The sequence below is a fragment of the Accipiter gentilis genome, chromosome 1, assembly GCF_929443795.1.
Source record: "Accipiter gentilis chromosome 1, bAccGen1.1, whole genome shotgun sequence".
NCBI lineage: Eukaryota > Metazoa > Chordata > Aves > Accipitriformes > Accipitridae > Astur > Astur gentilis.
The window spans coordinates 4,873,485-4,894,818 of NC_064880.1; the positions used below are offsets into that span (position 1 = coordinate 4,873,485).

General features: G+C 38.0%; 1 protein-coding gene across 6 annotated transcripts in view; it reads right to left on the reverse strand.

Moving 5' to 3' along the window:
- The window catches only part of RERE (arginine-glutamic acid dipeptide repeats), a 257,146-nt gene that overhangs the window by 183,109 nt on the left and 52,703 nt on the right, over positions 1-21,334 (reverse strand). The gene's annotated exons all lie outside the window — the stretch shown is intronic.

Genomic DNA, 21,334 nt, shown 5'->3' on the forward strand with positions numbered 1-21,334 from the left:
TGAAGCACTTTGCACTAGTGGAGTCTGTTCAAGGGTCAACACCACAAATGACCTCCATATGGCTGGCGGTTAAATCACTTTACAAAAGTAACATACAAAATGCACTTCCCCTTACTCTATTTTTCTATCTTCTGGAATACTTTTTACGGGTATAGGCAAAAACAACTTGCCAGCAGAAGGAAAATCCCTTCACACAACCTGCCCTGAAGCACAAGAAGAGAAGCCTCCGAATGTCAAGGGTCACACGCTGCAGAAGCAGCGCTGATGAATCCCAGTTGTCACCATTAACAAACAAGAACAAACGCTGCACGACCTAACAGAACCCTCCACATAACTGCAGATTTAAGTCCTTGTTGTTTCTCTCAGATTAAATTCAAAGTAATTCAGTGTTTTTATTACAAGTCCAATTACCATGGGGTTTTTTCCTTTTTTCTTTTTGCACAACAAAGTTCTGCATAGAGGAGTAACACTGAATAAATAAACACTATGTTCATAGCGATTTAGTTTACTGTAGGGCTGTGCAAGAACTTGCATATACCACAATTCGCTCCAGTCTGTTCATCTAAAATTTCCAGCTACAAATACAGCAAAATTGCTACCCTCCTCCTAGCTCCTGTTTCAGGAGAACCCATAGAAAAGTAGTTTTCATAGCCAATGTATTTATGAACAGTACAGGAAGCCTCTTCATCTAATCAGAGTCTCTATCTAGTTCGAGTAGCATTAAAAGGCAAGTGATGAAATCTCATCACAAGCACTATTCAACTGTCTTACACAAATATATCACATTTCCAAGACTATTTTACTAAAAAAAAAAATCAATTTAAAACATATTGCAGGATTAAACTAACATCATCATGAAACAATGACTACTTTTGTCTCTCTAAGAATAAAGTAGTCACACAAGCTTAAGAGTAGCTGCACCACCATTAGGAAAAAAAAATAGAGGAAAATTACTGTTACACGACCTCAACTGTCTAGGAGAAACGCAGGACTACCAGAAAAGCAAAGAAAAATAGTTTTACCAGCAACCACCAAATTAAGATTAAGCCATTGTTATTACAGAGAAATATTTGACAAATAACCTTTATTATTTAAGCAATGATCCAAACAAGTTTTAAAGATTCCAATATATAAAGATATATTTTGCCTCTACAGTGAAACACATTTCCCCTGGCTACCTCCCTACTTTTTATTTACTAACACCAGAAACCAAAAGCAAAGAGCAATTTATAAATATAAGCGTACAGCCAATGTTTGGAAGGATCTCTTCAACCATAAGAGCAGAAAGTATCTTACAACTGAAATACTACATCATCGCAACTTAAGCATTTGCATTTCATCTTGCACATTCTCACTTCACCCACCACCAACACTGGAACAGGAGAATACTACCAACTCCATATTCAGAAACTATAATGTTGCCTAATCACTCTTGACCAAAACATAAATACTGTGAAAACATATCTGCTGACTCAACATCATTCATCAGTTACAGATGCTGTAGTGGGTTAAACACTTATCATTCTGTATGTAATTATGCATGAATATGGAACCCATAAAACTAACACTATCACAAAAACTAAAAAAATATTGCGAGCCACCTTTTTTAAAACTAAACTGGGATAATACATCATGTATATTGGCAAATACGGTAATCACACAGATGTTTAAACCTGGATTAGGACAGTAGATGTAAACACATTGAAAAACTTAAGTGGGTTTTGTCAAGCTCTGTAGCTTCGGTTCCCAGTAATTTTACTCATTGGCAGCTCCTCGTTCTCACTATACCAAATAACCAAAGCAGCTGCTTCTGTCATAGTGCCACAAAAAAGAAATTCAGGTTACAGCACCACAGGTTGAAGAGTATTAACTGCCTTTGATACTGGTTTACTGCTTCTTCCATGGGGAATTTTTTAGAGATTAACCTCAGAAATAAGTCATTTAAGCTAAAAGGGGAACATTCACTTTAAAATGGCTGAGACTGGTATACAAAGGAGTGGAAGAAAAGCCCCCATCCATTTGTTCAATGCGGGTTGAAAAACCTGAGGAAAAATGTTAGCATCACCGCAATCACACTCTGAAATGTTTTGTTGTTGCTGTTTTGTTCTGTTATTTTTTAACTAGAACCTCAGGATATGTCCATTTATCCAAGTAAGTTTATTATGTCCAGAATGGGATAACTATATCTCCACCCAGTATGCCATCAGACATTAAAGGTCCTTCTTATCTTAAACTGTTCAGAGGTCAAGCATAAGCCAAAAATGTGTTTGCAGAGCTACTCGCTAAAGTCTTCTGTTCTCTGCTTTCTAGCAGAAAATGCAGATACCTATGACTTCAAATCATATTCAAATGCTCTTATTGTTGTTAAAAGGTCTCCAAAGATGAAGAAACAGAGGGAACTAGGATTCTGGTAGGAGACAGAAACCTTAATTTAGGAGCCTGGGCCAGACATGATAAAGGCAAGTTGGCAGTAAGCGTCCCCAGCAGAGAAAAGTCTGAAAGCAGGTGCTCCACCAAGTCAGAACACTGCCCTTAGACCATTCTGCTACTTAGTACGCCATCTCAAGCACATTCAGTGCCTGCAAACACTATTTTTATACAAAAAAAGGAGTTTAACATTGCACAACAGTTTCTCAGAACAGTTAAAATTGTAACAACTTCAGCCAAGTCTTGACGATGACTCCTTCGCCCACCGAAGTTCAAGAGGAACACTTCAGTGCAAATGAAGTTGCAACAACAAAAAGCAACTGCAAATAACAGTCCCTGCATTCCTGAACAAGTCTTTTTCATCTTTCACCCATCTGACAGGCAACTTGACAGCAGGATCACTCCAGAAAGTAACACACAAAAGGTCCCAGCCACCTTTCAGGACACAGGACATACATGCATCTTATTACTGGCCCTTCTCTAGTCAAACCCCAAAATAGCCAAGTATTAGATTAGTCTCTCGCACAAAACCCTTCTCAGTTCCACTCACAAAAGCAGAGAGAACGAAAGATGTCATAATGAATATGATTAGATCCGCCTATGCATTTTGAAGTGCAATCTAAAAAAAAAGTTATTGCCAAAGTATCTTATGAGAAATCAAGCAGGTACAATTTAACCTTTAAACGTCTTTTAAAAAAAACCTGAAGTGTGGAAGTTCATAATTATTATTTTCAACTGATCATTACCCCACGTTCACCCGGTTGAGTTTTTTTCCCCAGCATTTTAAATCTAGTTCAAATTAAAGTTTCATCATTTGTTCAGAGACAGAAACATTCACATCGTTCCCATCCAAGTCAGGAGACCAGGATACTACTTCTCCCACAAGAAATGAGTTCTAGTCAGATCTGGGCACTGAGTTATTAAGAGACAGCCAAACTGCAGTTACCCATTACACACAGCTCTACAGTTATTTGATCTATACACCTGGAAATCGTGATCAGAGCAAAAGGCATACATACCACCTCTTCACACATTAAGTACTTAAACCTCTTAACTAGTATTAAATAGGTTTTAAAGATAATGTGAAAGCAAGTCCAACAGAAATGCTAGAAGACTGAAACAGGAAGGCATCTAAATATGTAGGGTAACTAAAAATATGGAGAAGAGCTCCTTTTTCTTATTTAAGCCAGACAGATAAATCTTTTAACAAGATTTGTTTGATCATGTGTTGCCAGTCTTAATACACACAACAGGACCATTCTTCTGTACGCTTTTAGTTTCATATTGCAAGATAAAAAGGCACTGTTTTCAGCAAATGCCAGATTAAAGGAAGTATGTGCTGCAACTGCTAGAGTTCTTTCCACAGATTTTTTTTCTAATTTTGATTTCAATGAAAATTTTTAACTTGGTATTAGTGCAAGGGATTAAATTTAAAATAATAATAATTTTTAAAAAGAGCCATAAAGATTCCCCCATATACTCACAAGGTTTGAATAACTGCTTTAAGAAAACCTTCAAGACATTTGTGAAAAATAACCCTAATACGACATCAGGAAATCTCAGCTGCAACAGAGAGAATGAAGTGCTTAACCGCAAGTATCAAAATGCAGCACTAGCGCTATAGTTCATATACACACATGCCTGCTTCAAACACACAGAAGAGTAGCTTCTATACAGCCTATACTTCAAAAGACCCCACCTTCTATGATAAAGCTCATTAACTGCATGGGCTCGACCTCCCTGGGGAGGCACACAGAAGTTTAACCTTAAAGTTTCAGAAAACACTAAGAACATCTGTTACCAACATATTCCTTTCCTATCTTCCATTTGCCATTGGAAATGCAAGCTGCAGACATTCAGAGTGACAAAGTATTTTAAGAGTTCGTGCAGGATATCCCTCAGAATATTCCTCACCCCCACTATCCATTCATCCATCTCAAACTGGAGAGCCAGAGCTACTAGCCTCATGACAACACGTATCCACAGGTTGCAAACTGAAGTCAAACTCAATGAGAAGCCAGAATAGGAAGAAAAAAGAAAAAAAAAAGATACAGAAAGACTCTTATACTATTACAGTTGGACAGTACTGTACACAGTTTGGAGTGAGATTTTACTGAAGATCTCACTAAAGATGCCCCAATGTCCATAATCCAGATCCTGCTGCATTTAGCTACAGTATTTTCCAATCAACTGCCACATACAGAGCCTAAACACAGATCTCTCCCTGACAGTAATAGGGAAAGGAAGGCAAACACAGGTCCTGAAGGCAGCAGCAGGGAACTATCCTATCTGGCAGCATACCTAGAATTGCAAGCCTGTCAAGACCAGAACTTCATAGATAGTACTGGGCCTTCTGTTCCTTTAGACTTTGTATTTCAACAGAACCAAAGACTTATGTCACATCCCACTAGACTATTCTACAACAGTGGATAGCTGCCAAAAGAATTGAGAGTCATGCAGTCTTTACTACTGTTGCACTATTTGTGCTGTGTTCAATGTAACACTCGTTTAATATCTCTACTCCTGCATCCGAAAACAAGACTGAAAGCTTGGCAAGCATTGAGTCGAGGAAAAGTTACTTCAAATAAAAATGCTTTTGACATGCTGCCCAGTGACTTTGTTTTGGTTTTTTTGGAATGCTGGGGGTCACTTAATAGTTTGAGAACACAATCTGGAAGCCGTTTCAGAAGTTGTTAGGAAAGACCCGGTTATGAATGTGAACGTAGCCATGTCAATTCCAGTCACATTCTAATGCCATATAGGAAGAGAAAATACAACCAACTCACACAGCCTTGAACTAGAACAACTCTTAAAGAAAACATTGATAGTGAGCATCTGTTTAACAACCCCATGCAGCAGTACCTGTTGCAGAACCTTAAGATGTCTTAAAAACATTTGAGCATTTGTAAAGCTTTGAGATCTCTGAATGAAGGCAAATATGATAAGCCTTTTATTACTTTAGGATTCATTCACTAAGTTTTCTGCAAGCTTTAGAGAATAATTGGCTTCCAAAGTTCTCACGCATATACATACACACACACGTACTTTTTTCCTACAACATTAATGCATCGGTCAGTAAAAAAGGTTAATTTTCTTCCTCTGTTGTCATGTACTTTATGACTCTCCTCTGAAGACTCTGCCAATCTAGTCAGTTCCTTACCAGCTTTACAACTGAGTGGGTGTTTTAAACCGCCTATTCTTGAATGCTCACAGGACTAGTCTGTGACCCTCCTGGAAGCAAGTTTGCTGAAAGTCTTTTAAAAAGCTCTTGGGAGTCTTTCCAATGAATTATATGCCTCTTATCAGTTGTCCTCCTTATCTCCTTCACTGGCATTTTGAGTTTAACACAAATATAGCACTATAACACTTCAGCCACTAATGGTCATTATGAGTTACATATTTACAGTCCACAGCTCTTGTATGCCCTCTAAGTGCATGCAATTAAAAGTGTGTTTGTTCACTTTGAACTGCTCTCTACTAATCATCCCCAAATGGTTCAAGAAGCTAGTGTGTAGAGAAAGAAACAAACAGGCACTGACTTCATCAGCATCTCTCACAGCTGAGAAGTAATCATCGCTTGAATAAAGGCAGACAATTCAAGGTGTTTCTCATGACAGACAGTGACCTTCCCCCCCCCTCCCCCCCCCCCCACTATTTACCCAGCTTGACCTGAGAAAAGAAAAACAAGAGATCTCATATTTCTGAGCCATGCCTTACACCAACGATGCTCACAGCTGTCAGTTTTTAAAATCACAGTCTGTATAATGCCACACATCAGCACTCTCCCACTGCACCTTCCACCTTCACACCGATACGTTTTGACTTGGGATATTATGGCATCATTCTGAAATCCCGGTCGAGGGTCTGTTTGACAGACAAGCTATGCAGGATGACAGCTTAGATAAGATCACAAGTCCCTCTCTTCAACACAATGTTGATGCTACAAAACTTAAAGGAACCAGAGAAAAGCAGCAAAGCAAGATTTCACAAGGCAAAAAATTACTTCTGTATTTATCAACAGAAAATGACAGGCTATTCTGCACGTCTTCAGAGTTACATTTTCAGAGCAGGAACATGTTTCATTTCATTTTACTCAAGAATGTTTCAAGTATCTTTAAATCTTTCCTCAGAAAGCAGCCAGGTTTACCCAGCAATTGTGAGGGTTTTTGAAGATTGGAGTGGTAAGGACCTGAGAAAGGAAAGTGACATTTCACTTTGTATGTGGTATTCTAATTGGCCTAAGACAGGTAGAACAACTATCTACCAGAGACAGGTCATAAATTCAGTAAGTACCAAGAACAAAATTTTACAAGACAGTCAGCTTTGACCACGGAGTAGACTGAAAGACCAGGAGTAACATTTGGCATGAACGTATCAGCTCCTACCTCCTCCGAAAATGGTTGGGCCATTCATGTACCATATTCACAATCGTCATCTGAGAAAAGCTGTCTGAGAACACCTGGTTTTAGACAGTTTTGCACATAAGCTTCCATAAAAGCAATGTAATTCCAAATAAGTTGCAATTTCTCCCCACATTAATTCAAGAGCAGCAACATAAAATCAATAGTCTTAGAAAGTTTCTGCACTCCCAATAAGATTTCCCAATTTTAACAGATAAATTAACTAGACTTTCTACTCTCCTTATTACTATTTGGCAAGGAATCTAAAAAACCACAGGGACACTGGAGCTGTCTGCACACTCATTTTGACATGAGGTGTTAGTTTGGTCACCACCTGAAGAGTTCAGCCCTCATTTGCCATGCTGTGATACATAAAACATTGAAGACACCCCTCCCAAATCCTATGCCCTTTTCACCTCTCAAACATACCAAGAAGCTTAAGGGCTGAGTGGCTGGGTAGGTGGCCACTTCAAAACCTGAGAGCCCCCAAGATACAGAACTATAACTGTAGTACAAAAATTCAGATCCCAGCCCACTGTATTGATCCACTCTACTAAACCACAGTGCTTAGAACTCCTCTACTCCCTTAAAAAAGGTGCTTTAATGGTGTCTATAGTCGTAACACACAAGAACAAACAATGATCCACAGACAGTAATACAAAGGCATGTAGTTACTTTTTCTCTAAAGTCATTCAGGCTAATGTAAATGATTACTACAATATAGGTGTGAGTAATGTAAAGTAATCATCCCATAACACCATCTAAAAAAATAGGACTTTTTAAAATGTCCATATAATGCAACATAGCTCCCTCATTTTAAAACACTGTTAGGGGAGAAAAGGCCCAAGGGACCCATAAAGAGCTGCTATTGTAACAGGAACTATTATCTAGAGAATTTAATGTCATTTGGAGCCAAGAAAACATCTGCATTATAAGGTTGCTTAACAACATTTAAAACAGGAAAAAGTTAAACAAGAACTTGTTATGATATACAGCAGATGATTTTGAACAGATTCTCCTTTTCTCAGGCACAATTACTTTGCTTTCCTTCCAGCAACCATACCAAGCCAGAATTGCATTTGCAGGGCAACTACTCAGCCAACAAAACACAGATAAGGACAAAAAGTGAGATTAGGGTGCAGAACCTAAAACAAAGGCAGTGGCAACCATTGCACCATCACCACCACAGACTAGCCATGGGACCATCCATACACCAAACAAATCACACTTTCTCGTGATAAATCAAGTATTGTAGAAAAATTCATTTGCCGACAGAGGCTTCAGAAAAAGATGACAGACTTTCAGAAGCAAAAAGGGTAAACCTTGAAAGCATACATATGGATTTCTTGACAGGCAAGTCTGTGGCAAAAAAAAATAAAAATCTGTAGTATGTTTACTAAAATAGGTAATATATAAACATTCCCAAATGCTGTAAATTCAGACCAGGGAAACACCAAAGAAATCAAAGCATGAAGAGGAATTCCTGGTACACAATAGCAATCAAGCTAACAGTAACATGAAAGACTACTTCCACAAAACAGTCTCGTATGTCCATTTCACAATAGCTCTGGTTTTAAGGAATGCACGACTATCAAAGTTACCAGTACATCACGTATCTATGCCTTCCTGTGAAGTCATTTATTTTCAGACAGAAAAGAGTTTTGCGTAACAGGGAAAACATTCCTGTGTGTTTATTAGAATGAGACCATTGCTGCTTTACAGGCAACTGCAAATGTAACTACATCTAGAACTCTACCCACTTACAACTAATTTCAATTTCTATTCTAAATCTTATTTTGGTACCTCCAGCCCTGCAACGTGTCTACAAATATCCACCAAAATGTCATTCCCTATGTGTATATAGCTATGCTTTTCTCCACTGGATGCTTCATTTTTAAGTGGCTGAACACTCAACTGCCCTCTCACAATCCTTTCTTCTAGAAAGCCTCCAAAATATCTTCCTCCAAAAATATCTTCAATTAAACCACCCAAACGAAAACTGTATCACGTTATTTTTGGAAAACCCCTTTCAGCAGCTAAGGCAAAAACTCTGGTCTTCAGCCACATTAACTGTTTTATTTAACTCCATACAACCGCCCGTGTATTTGAACTACTCAAAATGGAAGAATAACTGCAGGGTGGGCTCCTATGATGAGCTGACTGACCAGACATTTCCACTGAAATGCAGCTATAATTAAAGCAGTTTTTCTCTAAAGAAAGCAGCATCCTGAGAGTTGCAGAGACAATCTACAAGACTTAACTACAGCTATGCCACTTAAGTGCTCCGTAACATTCCACAACAGTGGAAACAAAGAAATTCTGCTCTCTTTCAGTCCTACAACAAAGGGGGGGAAAATGGTACAACATTATCAGAATAAGCAATAAATATTACCAGGACATTTTTTTGTTGTCCACTGTTTTAAAGTACTTTTCACATAAACATGAGGACATGATATTTCTGTCTAGAGAAGCTGTCTTTAATTTCAGTCATTGGTCTCATTTTCTCTGAGGAGCAGCTTATTTTGGTTAATGACAGAGCAGACGTCAGAATTTTCTTTCCTACAAAGCCTCTCTTCCCAGTATAGCAGCACTGTTGTAATCATGAGATTAAGTGTGCTTATTCATGTGTGAAATGCAGGCTTGATCTGTCTCATATTATAGACTGTCTACAGCAACGGTCAGCATATTCTTCATAATTTCATAATGCTTAACAACTGAAATGTATTAAATTACATCTCACTTCCTTTATTGCATTTACAGAAAACGGTAACAAATAGTTAGTATTTAAAGTAGTAAGACTTTACTAGCAGAAGTATGACCTCTGATCTTTACTCTTCAGCTACATAAGCAGGTTCTGCTATGAGGCAGCAGGAATATTATTCAAAAAGCAAGCACACTCAATACTGTGCACGATAAAGAATAAGCACAAGCACAGGAAGTTGTGAGAGAGGCATACTGTTTAAGTATGTTTGTCTGCAGTAAACCTATGCAACAGCGAGTTATCCTACATTCTTGCTAAAGATTTCAAAACGCACGTTAAAAGGTATTTGCAAAGAGGGCCTATATTTCAAGATATCGTATGATCTTTTGTAGGACCTTAAGTGATAGAAAAACAAAACGGTTAAAATTTGCATTTGACTTCCAACATATTTTCATCCCCAAAAATGCAGCTAGGAGTCTTTTAGACATCCATGAATACATCCAACTTGCCTACGATCACACCGAGACCCTGGGAAACCTGCAATAATCCACCTCCAGACTATACTCATAGAAGTCGGCAAGAAACAAAGCATACACCCACCTCCTCCCCTCAACTTCAACTCTAACACTCTAAAAAAAAAAAACCAAAAAAAGAAACAAAAACAAAAAACCAAACACAAACACCACAAATCTACACTGCTTACGCATACAGGTGTATCACAGCAAAAGGGCTGTTACTATCCCAAGTCCCTGATTTTATCTTCCTGCCACTTCAAAGGAGGACTTAAATCACCACATAATATTAAGGCATGATTCCTTTGTTCAATGTGTAATATTGTGCAATTTTAATACTTTGTTTCATTTTAATCAGAAAAGGCCATCTTAATCCCATACCATCATCAGCTAAGACTGACCATGTAAGATAAAAAATGGCAGTGAACAAGTAATTAGGAAACATTCCATCTCTTGATGTCATAAGTTTTTAAACACGAGAGAAATCACACAAACCCCACAGATTTGTTTTTCTTGACAAATAGCAAGGAGAATTAGAAGATACAGGTTATCTTAACACATAGGAACATGAAGTAGAACAGATTAATAAGCAAAAAAACATTGTCTATAGTAATTTTTAGATTATTCTTTTTAAGTTAGCAAAGTAGTAACACTTGCTCTAGCACCAGTAACTTCTACTACAGCTCTCCTAGTACAACTAAACCAGCTACAATCAAAGTACTGCACACAACACGCATGTACAGGAGTGAGGTAACAGGTAGAAATCACTACTGACACCAAGATTAGCCTTTATGTTTGAACTTAAGACAGACCACAACAAGCTTCTTTATAATTATATTCATAAAACATGAAAATTTACACAAGAAGGATATTCTAAAGATCTGCTGGCTTCTGAACCTGCTTTTCCACAGTGTTCCAAAGCCTTGAGGTTAGTTCACTAAATTCAGTATACTCCAGAGATGCAGTGGTTAGCAGGAATACCTCATGGAACTACAGACTGCATTAAACAAACTGATTACGACTCAGTAACTAAAAATTTAAAAGAAACCTTTCAGGTTCTTTAGTATATATTTTTCTGCCCAGCAGAAACTTTTATGGCTACAAAGTAGCATCCGTTCTCATCTGCATTTATTTTAACACAGTGTGTGCTAGAATAACCTGCATAGAGCTCATTTCACCCTAGCAAACCACAGCAAGGAAGCAATAGCAGTCCTGCTCAGTTCCTACAGCTACCACCATCTGCAACACCGGAAAGTTCTTAGCAAGTTCACGGAGACAGACAGAAACTGTATTTAGACCATGTTAAACAGCCCAGCGAACTCACCTACACACTGTTCTTGCCAATTTCCATACCACACATGAATACCAGATTTCTCATTTGCTCAATGGCATCCAGTATGAATTCTCACGGTACGAGCTTCTGTAAGTTTTTTCCCTTAAGTCTGGTTCTCTTTTCTGGAAGTCAGTGAGCTTTCTTTTTAAAAAAAATAAAATAAAATAATAAATGTACATATTAAAGATAAGCGAAAAATTTACCTTCTTTGTAGCCACGTTACTGCTCCTGGGCAGCAACCAATTTAATTCATTAGATTTGAAGCACTATTTTTGAAAAAAGGACCAGCTCACAGGTCTCACACATTGGGTTTTTCTACACTACACATGACATTTCCAACAGCGGTCTCTCTCTGTTACAAGAACATCAGTACACTGCTGGCTACTGCTAATGAACCCATTGGAAAGGGACTTCGTAACTGGCCACATCTTTCATGAGAAGGGGAAGAAAACAGTAAAAAAATGCTCCAAGCGATTAGTCTGCTTCTAATCTAAACCAAGAGGAAGTATTTTAACACTGCATGAACTAACTCCTGACTTCGGTCATGCTTCAGACGTTAATATAATTTCTACTTCCAGTACTCTCAGTAGATACTGTTAACTATTGTATGACTAAAGCAATGGAATCTCACGTAACAGAATGAGGCAATACAGTTGTATTACTGTATTTACGTCTGATGTTGTAAGCTGCTGAGAACAATATTGCAAAATTAGACCATAAGCCATTAAGCAAAGAACAACCGATGCAAATGATTAAGCCACACATGAAATTTGGTGCCCTCGTTCACATTACAATACCATCACATCTCATCGTTTGCCACCAATAGTATCACGAGATGGCAGAGGTACTGTGGCAAAAGTTTGATTTTGTGGCCTTGTGCCTTGCTTGCCTTCAGTCCAGGACTACTCATCTTCTGTGTACTGAATGATACATTCTCACAAAAATAAGAGACCTGAAACATTTAAAGAAAAGAATGAGCACATAAAACAAAGGAAACTGTCCTTAGCTTTCATAACTACATGCCAATACCCCATGACAAGCAAAGTAAGACCACACAAGCCATGTATCACCCTGAAAACACCTCCAAAATGGAGGTTATTTTTCCTAAACGAAGCAGTAGGAAATTCCTAACTCTATTTTCAAGGTAAAGTTTTAAGGTTTAAGTAACAGCTCTGAAACAACGTTAAAAGCTTACTAAAACTACTTGTAGTCTACAGTGGACAAGACACTAGGCTAAACAGCACCATAAAACGTTCACAGCAGTGTTTAATCAATCTGCGACCAAGGCATGTCTTTTAAGACCTTCTTTATTCGCACAATAACATAAACTAGGATTACCGTATTTCACTTGTTATTTCAAATAAAAACCTGTGGTGATCCTTTAGCAACCAAAGACAGCAAAACAAACTACACTATTTATTATAAGTATGATGCAATAAAGTTTTACTTCTAAAAGCATACCTTTGAAGGTTCTCGTCTATGATGTTTCCATCATTTACTGCACATTAGCACTCAACAACCAAACAAGCAGGAGTTTAGAAGGATGTCATGTCACAAAGTTTTTTCCTGAAACACTAACCTAATCAGGAGCTGACTGAAGAGCTACTTTAAAAATACTACAGAAGAAAATCCACCAAGTGCCAGTTACCCAAGCAACCGGGACCTAATTAAACCTATCCAACACTTCAGGGATTAGCCTGTTTTCTCCTACAGTCCTGTAGCCTCTCCCATGAGATAACGTATACAGCTATGGTGAGATTTATTACTTGCTGACTAGTTCTTAACATGTGTTGAATTATGATCTAGCCTGTGAATCAGAGTGAACTTTGGTATAAGCGACATTTCAAAACAATTGTGTAACTATTTTTTATTTAGAATACTAAATAAATCTTTATGTATAGCATTTTAGTATCAAGTGGCATTGCTAGGGCCAAGAAAAAACATGATAAACTCCTACAGAAGGATATTTATCAAGCTCTCAGCCCAAGAGCAAAGTGAAGAACTTTTTGTGATTTTTCACTAGCGCTGTGCATATTATTTCTTTGTCCATTGTTCCCCAGACTGGTGTAACTTCACTCACACTGGAGAGGGGGGAAAAAAAGCCTTTTTGGAGAAGGAAACCAAAATCCCGCAAAACCATCCCCCTCCCCCAACAAAGCAAAAACCACAGCAAGAGTTCTAAGAAGAAAAAAAACTATTAAATTCTAGACGAACCCAAAAAAAACCCACCCAACACATAAACACTGTTTTCCTCGCATATTATGCTTCAAAACAAAAATAAATTGAAGAAGTCACATGCACAATTTAGGCTGCAAGAGACAGGGAAAGTTTCTAACATCATCTAAAGATAAGCACAGGCAAAGTTTCTATTATTCATCATCTATCCACATACTTATCTATAGGACTAAATCACTTGTTTATCTGCTTAAGAAGAATAGTTAATATACTTTAGAACTTCCACGGAAGCAAACTCAAAACAAGCTACTGGTGCATTTCATACGTTCAAACCACTTTAAAGAGTCAGTTTTAAAGAAAATGACACCAGAGTTTATGAAGTATGTCTGGCCTGGCTCAAGTTTCCTTGAACTCCAAGATATCCAGAACAGCAATGCAAAAAATATACCGCAGAATCTCATACTTAGTTTAATATTTTCAGTAAGTATTTCAGCTGCATCAGCTGTCTTTAGGAACCTTAATAAAGATATAGGAACACAGAAAAGGTAGCTTTCTGTGTGGTGTACTCTTCAGCTTGCAGCCCAATAACTGAAGTATTCCTCTGAAGCGGCCGGGTAAGGACTTGATTTTTCAACTATGAAAAAGCCTGTGATAGAAACCTAACATACCAGTTTAGCTTAGAGTCATGGCATTGCCCTAGTGTCAGAGAGTCTGTTCACACCATTTTCATAAAGCTCATACAGATTTCCATGTGCAGAGATGCCATCATACCTGCATTATGCTAAGCTTCTATTTCTGCCACCCCAGAGGGCTTTGCACTGAAATCCAGCCAAGCTGCTCATGCTACCACCACAGTGCCGAGATGAACACGGCAGGCAGCAACCCCCAACTGGGCTCAAAGAACCAAACACCTGAGGTTGGCAACCTCTTAGAGCTCTCTCGCGAGACCCACGTCAACTTCGCACTACACATAGCATGGGTTTCAGAGAGTAGAAAATGACATCAGAATTTTACTAACCTGACATACAATGCGTCGAATTTATCTCCAACAACAATTCTCTCTATTCAAAATGAGCCGAGACATGTACTGAGCAAAGATTTCGCTGTCAGAAATGTTGTAATGCTCCTGAAATCCCAAACTACTGTTGAACTCCCACATGAATGTAACAGAACAAGATAGTGATACTTACCTTTGGCACCTCAGGTACTACAGTACATCCTTGGAAGAAAAGCACTCAGCCAAAAGCATGGATTCAATAAAATTTCATGCCAAAATGTAACCTCTTACAGGAGCGTTTATTTAAAAAAAAAATCCAACTCTAATTTCAGCATGTACATCTTTAGCTTCATTGCAATTTATATTACTGACTCCATGCTTTAAAAATCCACAAGCTTTGCTTTTACCAACTAGATGGAGTCTGCACATCTTTCTAGGGCAAGCTTCAGACAATTAGTCCCTCAAATCCAGACTCTGACTCTGAAGTACCAGCAGACCAAAGTGACATGATACAGGAGGTTACCACTTGCACCTGCCCACCCTCATTATCACCCTGCTGGAAGAGAACCCAAAGTGGTACCTGCAATCAGGGCATGCTGCTAAATTCCAGTAAATCAGCAACTGTCTCACAAGCAGCTAAAACCATCCTTCCAGCAGGGACAGGACTTCTAAAGGAAGCACAGGCAAAATAAACAATTCCCCAAGCTAAACCACTCCTAGTTGTGATTTAGAGATCATAGCTATACTTATTTTTCACATTAACAATATTTTAGTCACAAAGTGTATCACTCAAAGGCACAGATCTCATTTGCACACAAAGTCAAGTTAGGGTAAAACTCTTTTTTTTTTTTTATCTTAAAAATTTCACGTTGATATTCCCCATGTACTGGAGCATTTGATGATGTGCTACTTGAGTTAAAAACAGAGCATCGTTGGCTCTTTCTTTCCAAACACCACCTTTTCTCACATCAGAGCTGCAGAGAAATACCCTACCAACAGATGAAGCTGCAACAGCCCTGCTCAGTTACAACTACGACATTCATTCATGAAAGAATTCTTTCAATTTAGACCAGAGCGTAGTTCAAATTCCCTTAGCAACAGTGGCATGTACTATTGTAAAGAGAGCAGACCCAAGGTGAAATATTATCAGGAACTGAAAAACCTCACAGAAAACCTATACAAACAGATGGCATAATTTGTTTTTTTAAATGCTACTTAGCATTTGCAGCTGGAAGTGGCAAATATCTAACATGCTTTGAATATGCAAATTATAAGATCAACACAAAAGAGGACAATGCAATTTCTTTTAAAGACAGGCAGTCATAATGTTGAAACAGACTGCAACCAATTTTCATACACTATTCATAATTACTTTATTACACTGCAAAAGGGTAATCAGTTTCCAAATGATCTAGCAACCTTGGGCTGCTCTTAATTCTTTTATACCAGTCTCAACTACAAGCATAGGCTAGGTCTCCAACTTTAGGCCAGTTAAAACAGTCTAATATTAAACACGCAGGTTAGAAGTGTTCTTCCTCACATACTCTCACACAAACCAGCATACAAGCTTACCTAAGACCATTCAATTAATAAGCAGGAACTGCTCTCTCTCTCTCTAAAAAAATCCATTTCCAGCTCTATTCTCAAAGGAATAGCTTTATTATCAGGAAAGGGAAATCTGATTTTTGGCTCCTTTGTTAGATTTCAATAGGAAATGGAGGAAATACAGTATGTTTTGACTGCTTGTAAGAGTAAATTCTACAGGGATCTGTTACTATGTCAAACAAAAAAAAAGTCCCCAACCATAAGTGCTTGAATTGTATTGACTCTAATATTACGGCTGAGTCATTTTCATACTGTCTTGTAACTTAACTACCTGCTGAGGCCACTTCTAGTCTTCACTCACTGAGTAAACCCAAGAAACTTTACAACATGAAAAAATACAAATAACTAAGTTCCCAGGTCCAACTTGTGCCTGCATTAAAATACCTGCTACCCTCTGCTGGGTTTCTACACTTTTCCAAGCAATATAGCAAGGGGGAGGACGGGGGGGCGGCCTTATGGCAAGAACAGAAAGGCTGGGAACTTCCCATAGTCAGAAAACGTAACATGCTGGTCCTGGTTTAGGTAAACATGTTGATTTTTGTAGACCAATTAGATTAACGGGCGGAAACCTCCCCAGTAAAGAACAAACCTAAAGCTACGTCATTTTGAAGTTTTAGAACTTGACTGCTGTCATTTTACTAGCTAGATGAACAAGAAACAGATTACAGAACTGTGGATTAAAATATCCAACGTAATGGCAAAATTCTCTGCATTGTCTCTAGTTCCCAACAACAATGATCGAAACACAGGCCCTGATCTTCCAAAACAAGGTTAACACACAAAACCTGACAATAGTGTTCAAACTACTAAATGGTTTTAATTTTAAGCATCTAAACAGAATAAAAACTTATCAGACTCCAGATGCTGCCGAAACACGTATTGACTGTTAACAAAAAGTCAGCTTTATTTCAAAAACAAGTCATTTTCATCTCTACAAATAAGCAAGTTCAAAAGAAACCTGCCAAAACCAAAGCATTTTTTTATTGCTAGTTTCAAGAAAATTCAAATCAGCACTTAAGACAAAATTTTACACATGTACAAAATCGGTGTTACAGAAGCAGGAAAGTAGCTACACCAAGATTGGTTGGTTTTTAGTAAAGGTTTACTTATCATGACTTTTTACAGTCAATTCATTTTTTTAAAAAAAAAAAAGGAGTAAAAGATCTGCAAGTATGTAACTTTTAGGAACCAATACTAATGCATTCTAGATTTATCTTACATGAAAATGAAAGTGATACCCATTTTCATAGAAGCCTGATCAAACAAAGTTTGCTTTCAAAATTTGCCATTACTTCCCAAAAGAAGCGTACAGCTATGTTTTCAATGCTAAATTTACAACCACCATTTCTTCCGTATTTTTACTAATATTAGAAAAGGCCTGAATTCCAAACCCACCATTACATAAAAAAGCCATGTGGTTATAAGAAAATCTACACATCACAATCAAATACTATGTATTCCAGTAGTAAAACATTTATCCAATCACCAAGACCTTTTCTTGGCAAAAAGCTTGACAAAAAAAAGTTTCCTAAAGAAAGCCAGCTTGTTTTAATCATTTACATTTTTCAACACTATTTGTTCTCACTTTGTATCCAAAGGTCAGAACTCAAACCACTACCCCAGGCAAACTTTGGAATAAATATTATTTTTGTCCACTCTTCTGGAAAGAATTTCACTTCTGTTAAGAAAGCTGAAGTACAAAAAACAGATTTCCCTCTGATCCATTTAAAGATGCTTCACAATATTCTTCATAAACAGAAAGCCAGCTTAAAGGAAGTTTTTCATGGGTCCTATCCTTTATTACTTCATTGAGAGTGTTACATCATTATCAGCTTTTGCTTTTTTCAGTAATAGAGAAATTTGTTCTTTGAGAAATACACACTCCAACGTGAGAAATGGTAAAACAAAGAGTAAGGCAAAGCAAGGTCCAGTTGACATGATGGTTTGAACCATGCCAACTATGATTCCAGTTCCCGACTTAGCCCTTCTTCCCTAAAATGCCCCTTCTGAAATCACCTTATTATATACATATCAGAAAATATTTGCACATTGATCTACATGTTATTGGCTAGTAAATTATTCCAAGAAAACGCCTGCCCGTCATAGCTTGGCAATCTTCATTATACTGAGTGTTTATATCCATACTGCGTGCAGCTCAGTGATGCATTAAGATCAGAAAACTGGAAGAACCTCCCCTCATATACCAAAGACACTTTTGCTGCCCCTTGGACAAACCTATTTCTAAAGCAGTGTTCAGTGTTCTGCACACCAAGATGAAAAACTTTGTTTAAAGATTCATGCAACTGACTATCAATATTAGAGATTCACATCAGAGTATCAGGTAGCTTTCTATTCTAGGACTACAGTGATTAAGATAGCATTTCTCTCATTTAGCCCTAAAAGGCAAAACAGAGCTACTCCACGTTCTAAGTCATTTACTGATCTGAGTGACACTTTAAATGCACAATGTTCAAAAGAAATAGAGGAAGTAGACATCTCAGCCAAGATATTACAGCTCACAAAAATTAGTAAAACTAATGCACAGGCTTGTTGACTGACCCAATCACATCTGTAAGTCACCACTTCAGTAAAGCAGTCAAAGCTACTCTGTAGCCTTTAAAGAGATGAAAGTGCTGAGCATTTGCATCAAACACCACAGGCTAGACGGAATTTCTGCTTCCTAATGCCTAGAAAACACTCCTAGTTCTATCCAGTTTTCTGAATCTCTTGTCTATGGCGCCAAGTAAGCCAAGTCCTCCACAACTATCACACCCCTAAGGAAGAACTCTCAGATGCACTTGCCACTTAGCTCCTGAACTGCTGCTGTTTTCTGCCTGGTGCATTCAGATAAAGTAGAATCAGAATTTGTTTAACTAAACACGTCTGGCAATCCAAAACCAAGTTTCGCTCACGATTTAGATATTCCTGCTTTGGGGACTAGGGGAACAATGGCCACCCAGAGGGATAAGGCCAACAGCTGGGGACTGTAACAACTCCCATCAGCACATTTTAATCCATTCATCTGTCAGATGAATGCAGCTAATGCTACAAAGAAATATCCTTAATTTGAAAATCACTTGGCCAAAACAGCATTTCGTGATCATCTCAACACATGGTATCTATTTCTACACTCTGCCTTCACAATTGTGTTTTTTTTTTACCAGCAACTTGACATCAGGTGAAATACCACATTATCCGTATGTATCAACAAATTACAGAAATACTGGTTTTCAGTGTTTTACAAAAAGGTTTTACTCCTAATTCAGCATACACAGCATCAACACAATCTCTCTGTACCACTTGAAAAAGTCCCAGAACAAGGAAAGGCTAACGTATGCACACTGACCTAACATTTAGAGCCAGCTCTATAAAGCTGTACATTCTTTAAAGAATACAATGCATATGTCTTCAAGAGACTATCTTCCCAAAAATCTGCAGCACCCCAATGCCAAGACGAAGCAGAAAATTACTGGCAGGATGGCTTTTTCTGCTTATAAGCCTCAACCATATAAAATGCTACCAAGTAGTTAGCTTAGGTCCTCGGTATGGGATTTTTGGACTATGAGCTGGATATCGAGCTGTACTTGCAGTTGGATGCCGAAGTAACCCCACTGAGGTTGTGGAGATCTGACTATTTTTCACCTGCTGAAATTTGGTCCATTAAATTAAAGTTTCAACAGTATGAAGATTATCTCAGGTGCCAAAAAGGAATGGCGTTGTCTCTACACTTTAAAAGTTGCTTGGTTTTTCTCCAGATAGAGAGTACAATTACCCTTTAAGTGATTCACCCACACACAGGTCAATCACTATAGCAGGAACTCATTCATAGTATACCAAGAAAAAAAAAAAAAAAGGGGGGGGGGGGGGACCTATCACTGACTCTGTAAAATTAGGAAGTTAGGGATTCCTTCTGGGTACTCTTAAACCAAACAATAGGTAGCATAACCCCCCTCGACCCACTAGGTTTAGTTTAACAATAAATAACTTGTTTTCTTTCCCACACACAAAAATCAAAACAAAGCTCTCTCACAGATGAGCTATTAACTACTCACATCAGGAAACAAAAGCCCCATCTTGTCACCTCTACATAAATACAAGTAAGCAAAAGAGGGGTTGAGAAACACACCAAGAGATTCTCTACAACCTGTAGTTAAATTGCAAAGACAGTCGATGCATTCTGACAGAACAGCTGTATACATCATTATGTTAATTAAAATTAAAGTCTCATCTACTTAGCATACAAGCAATTCACTGAACCTTAGTGACAAAAGGAAGGAACCATTTCCTCAAAGAGACATAATCACATACAACTTGAACAAGTTGCCTGCTTATACTGAAGGCCACAGCATAAAGGAGATAGAATAGCATTTAAGACACAGTCCTGGCTATTTTAAGTAAAACAAAGCACTATCAACTACAAAACACACACAAAGGAAGTGGTAGGATAGATTACGTCAGCCCTTGCCTCAATTCATAAATCCTAACCACAAAACAAGACAAATTCTTAACTGCCTTTCTCTGGAAAGATGTTTAAAGTGAATACACGCAGTTTATGTCTTAAAATACGCTACTGAACAACACTCGCCGATGCATCACTTTCAAACAGCCGGGGTGGGGGGGGGGACGGAATTGTGTAATCCTAGTCAATTCTATCGTGCAGCCAGATCAAATAACATTTCAAGAAGCGCCTGCCAAGCACCCAGCCTGCCAGAGTACAATAAGCACTCAAGTGCTCTGGACTCCAAACCACCTTTCACTGGTCCCACAGATCTTTATAAAATACTTTAAACACTACTAAATTACAGGGTTGGAAAAACAAATAAAAGCTTTTAAATGCTGCTCCTACACAATTCTCAACTTGCTGTTAAGCATCTAAAACGCCTGTCTGGTGATACTCGCTGGGCATAAGTATTCAAAAATGCGATTGCTTGTAAGAACAAAAACTGACAAAAATGCAGAGTTGGTTGCACGTCTGGAACTAATTGCCTGCAGATTAACGGCTTTACATTGGAATAGTGTTCGTCTGTAGGGTTTTAAATCCAGTTTACTTTAAAGTGAGTTCCCAGAAGAAACATATTGGTGAAGCATCTGAAACTACATTTCACTAGATTTCTGTTCTCCACTTTCCACTACTTCATGCCTAACATTAATGTTAAGTTAAAAAAAAAAAAATAAGTCGCCTTG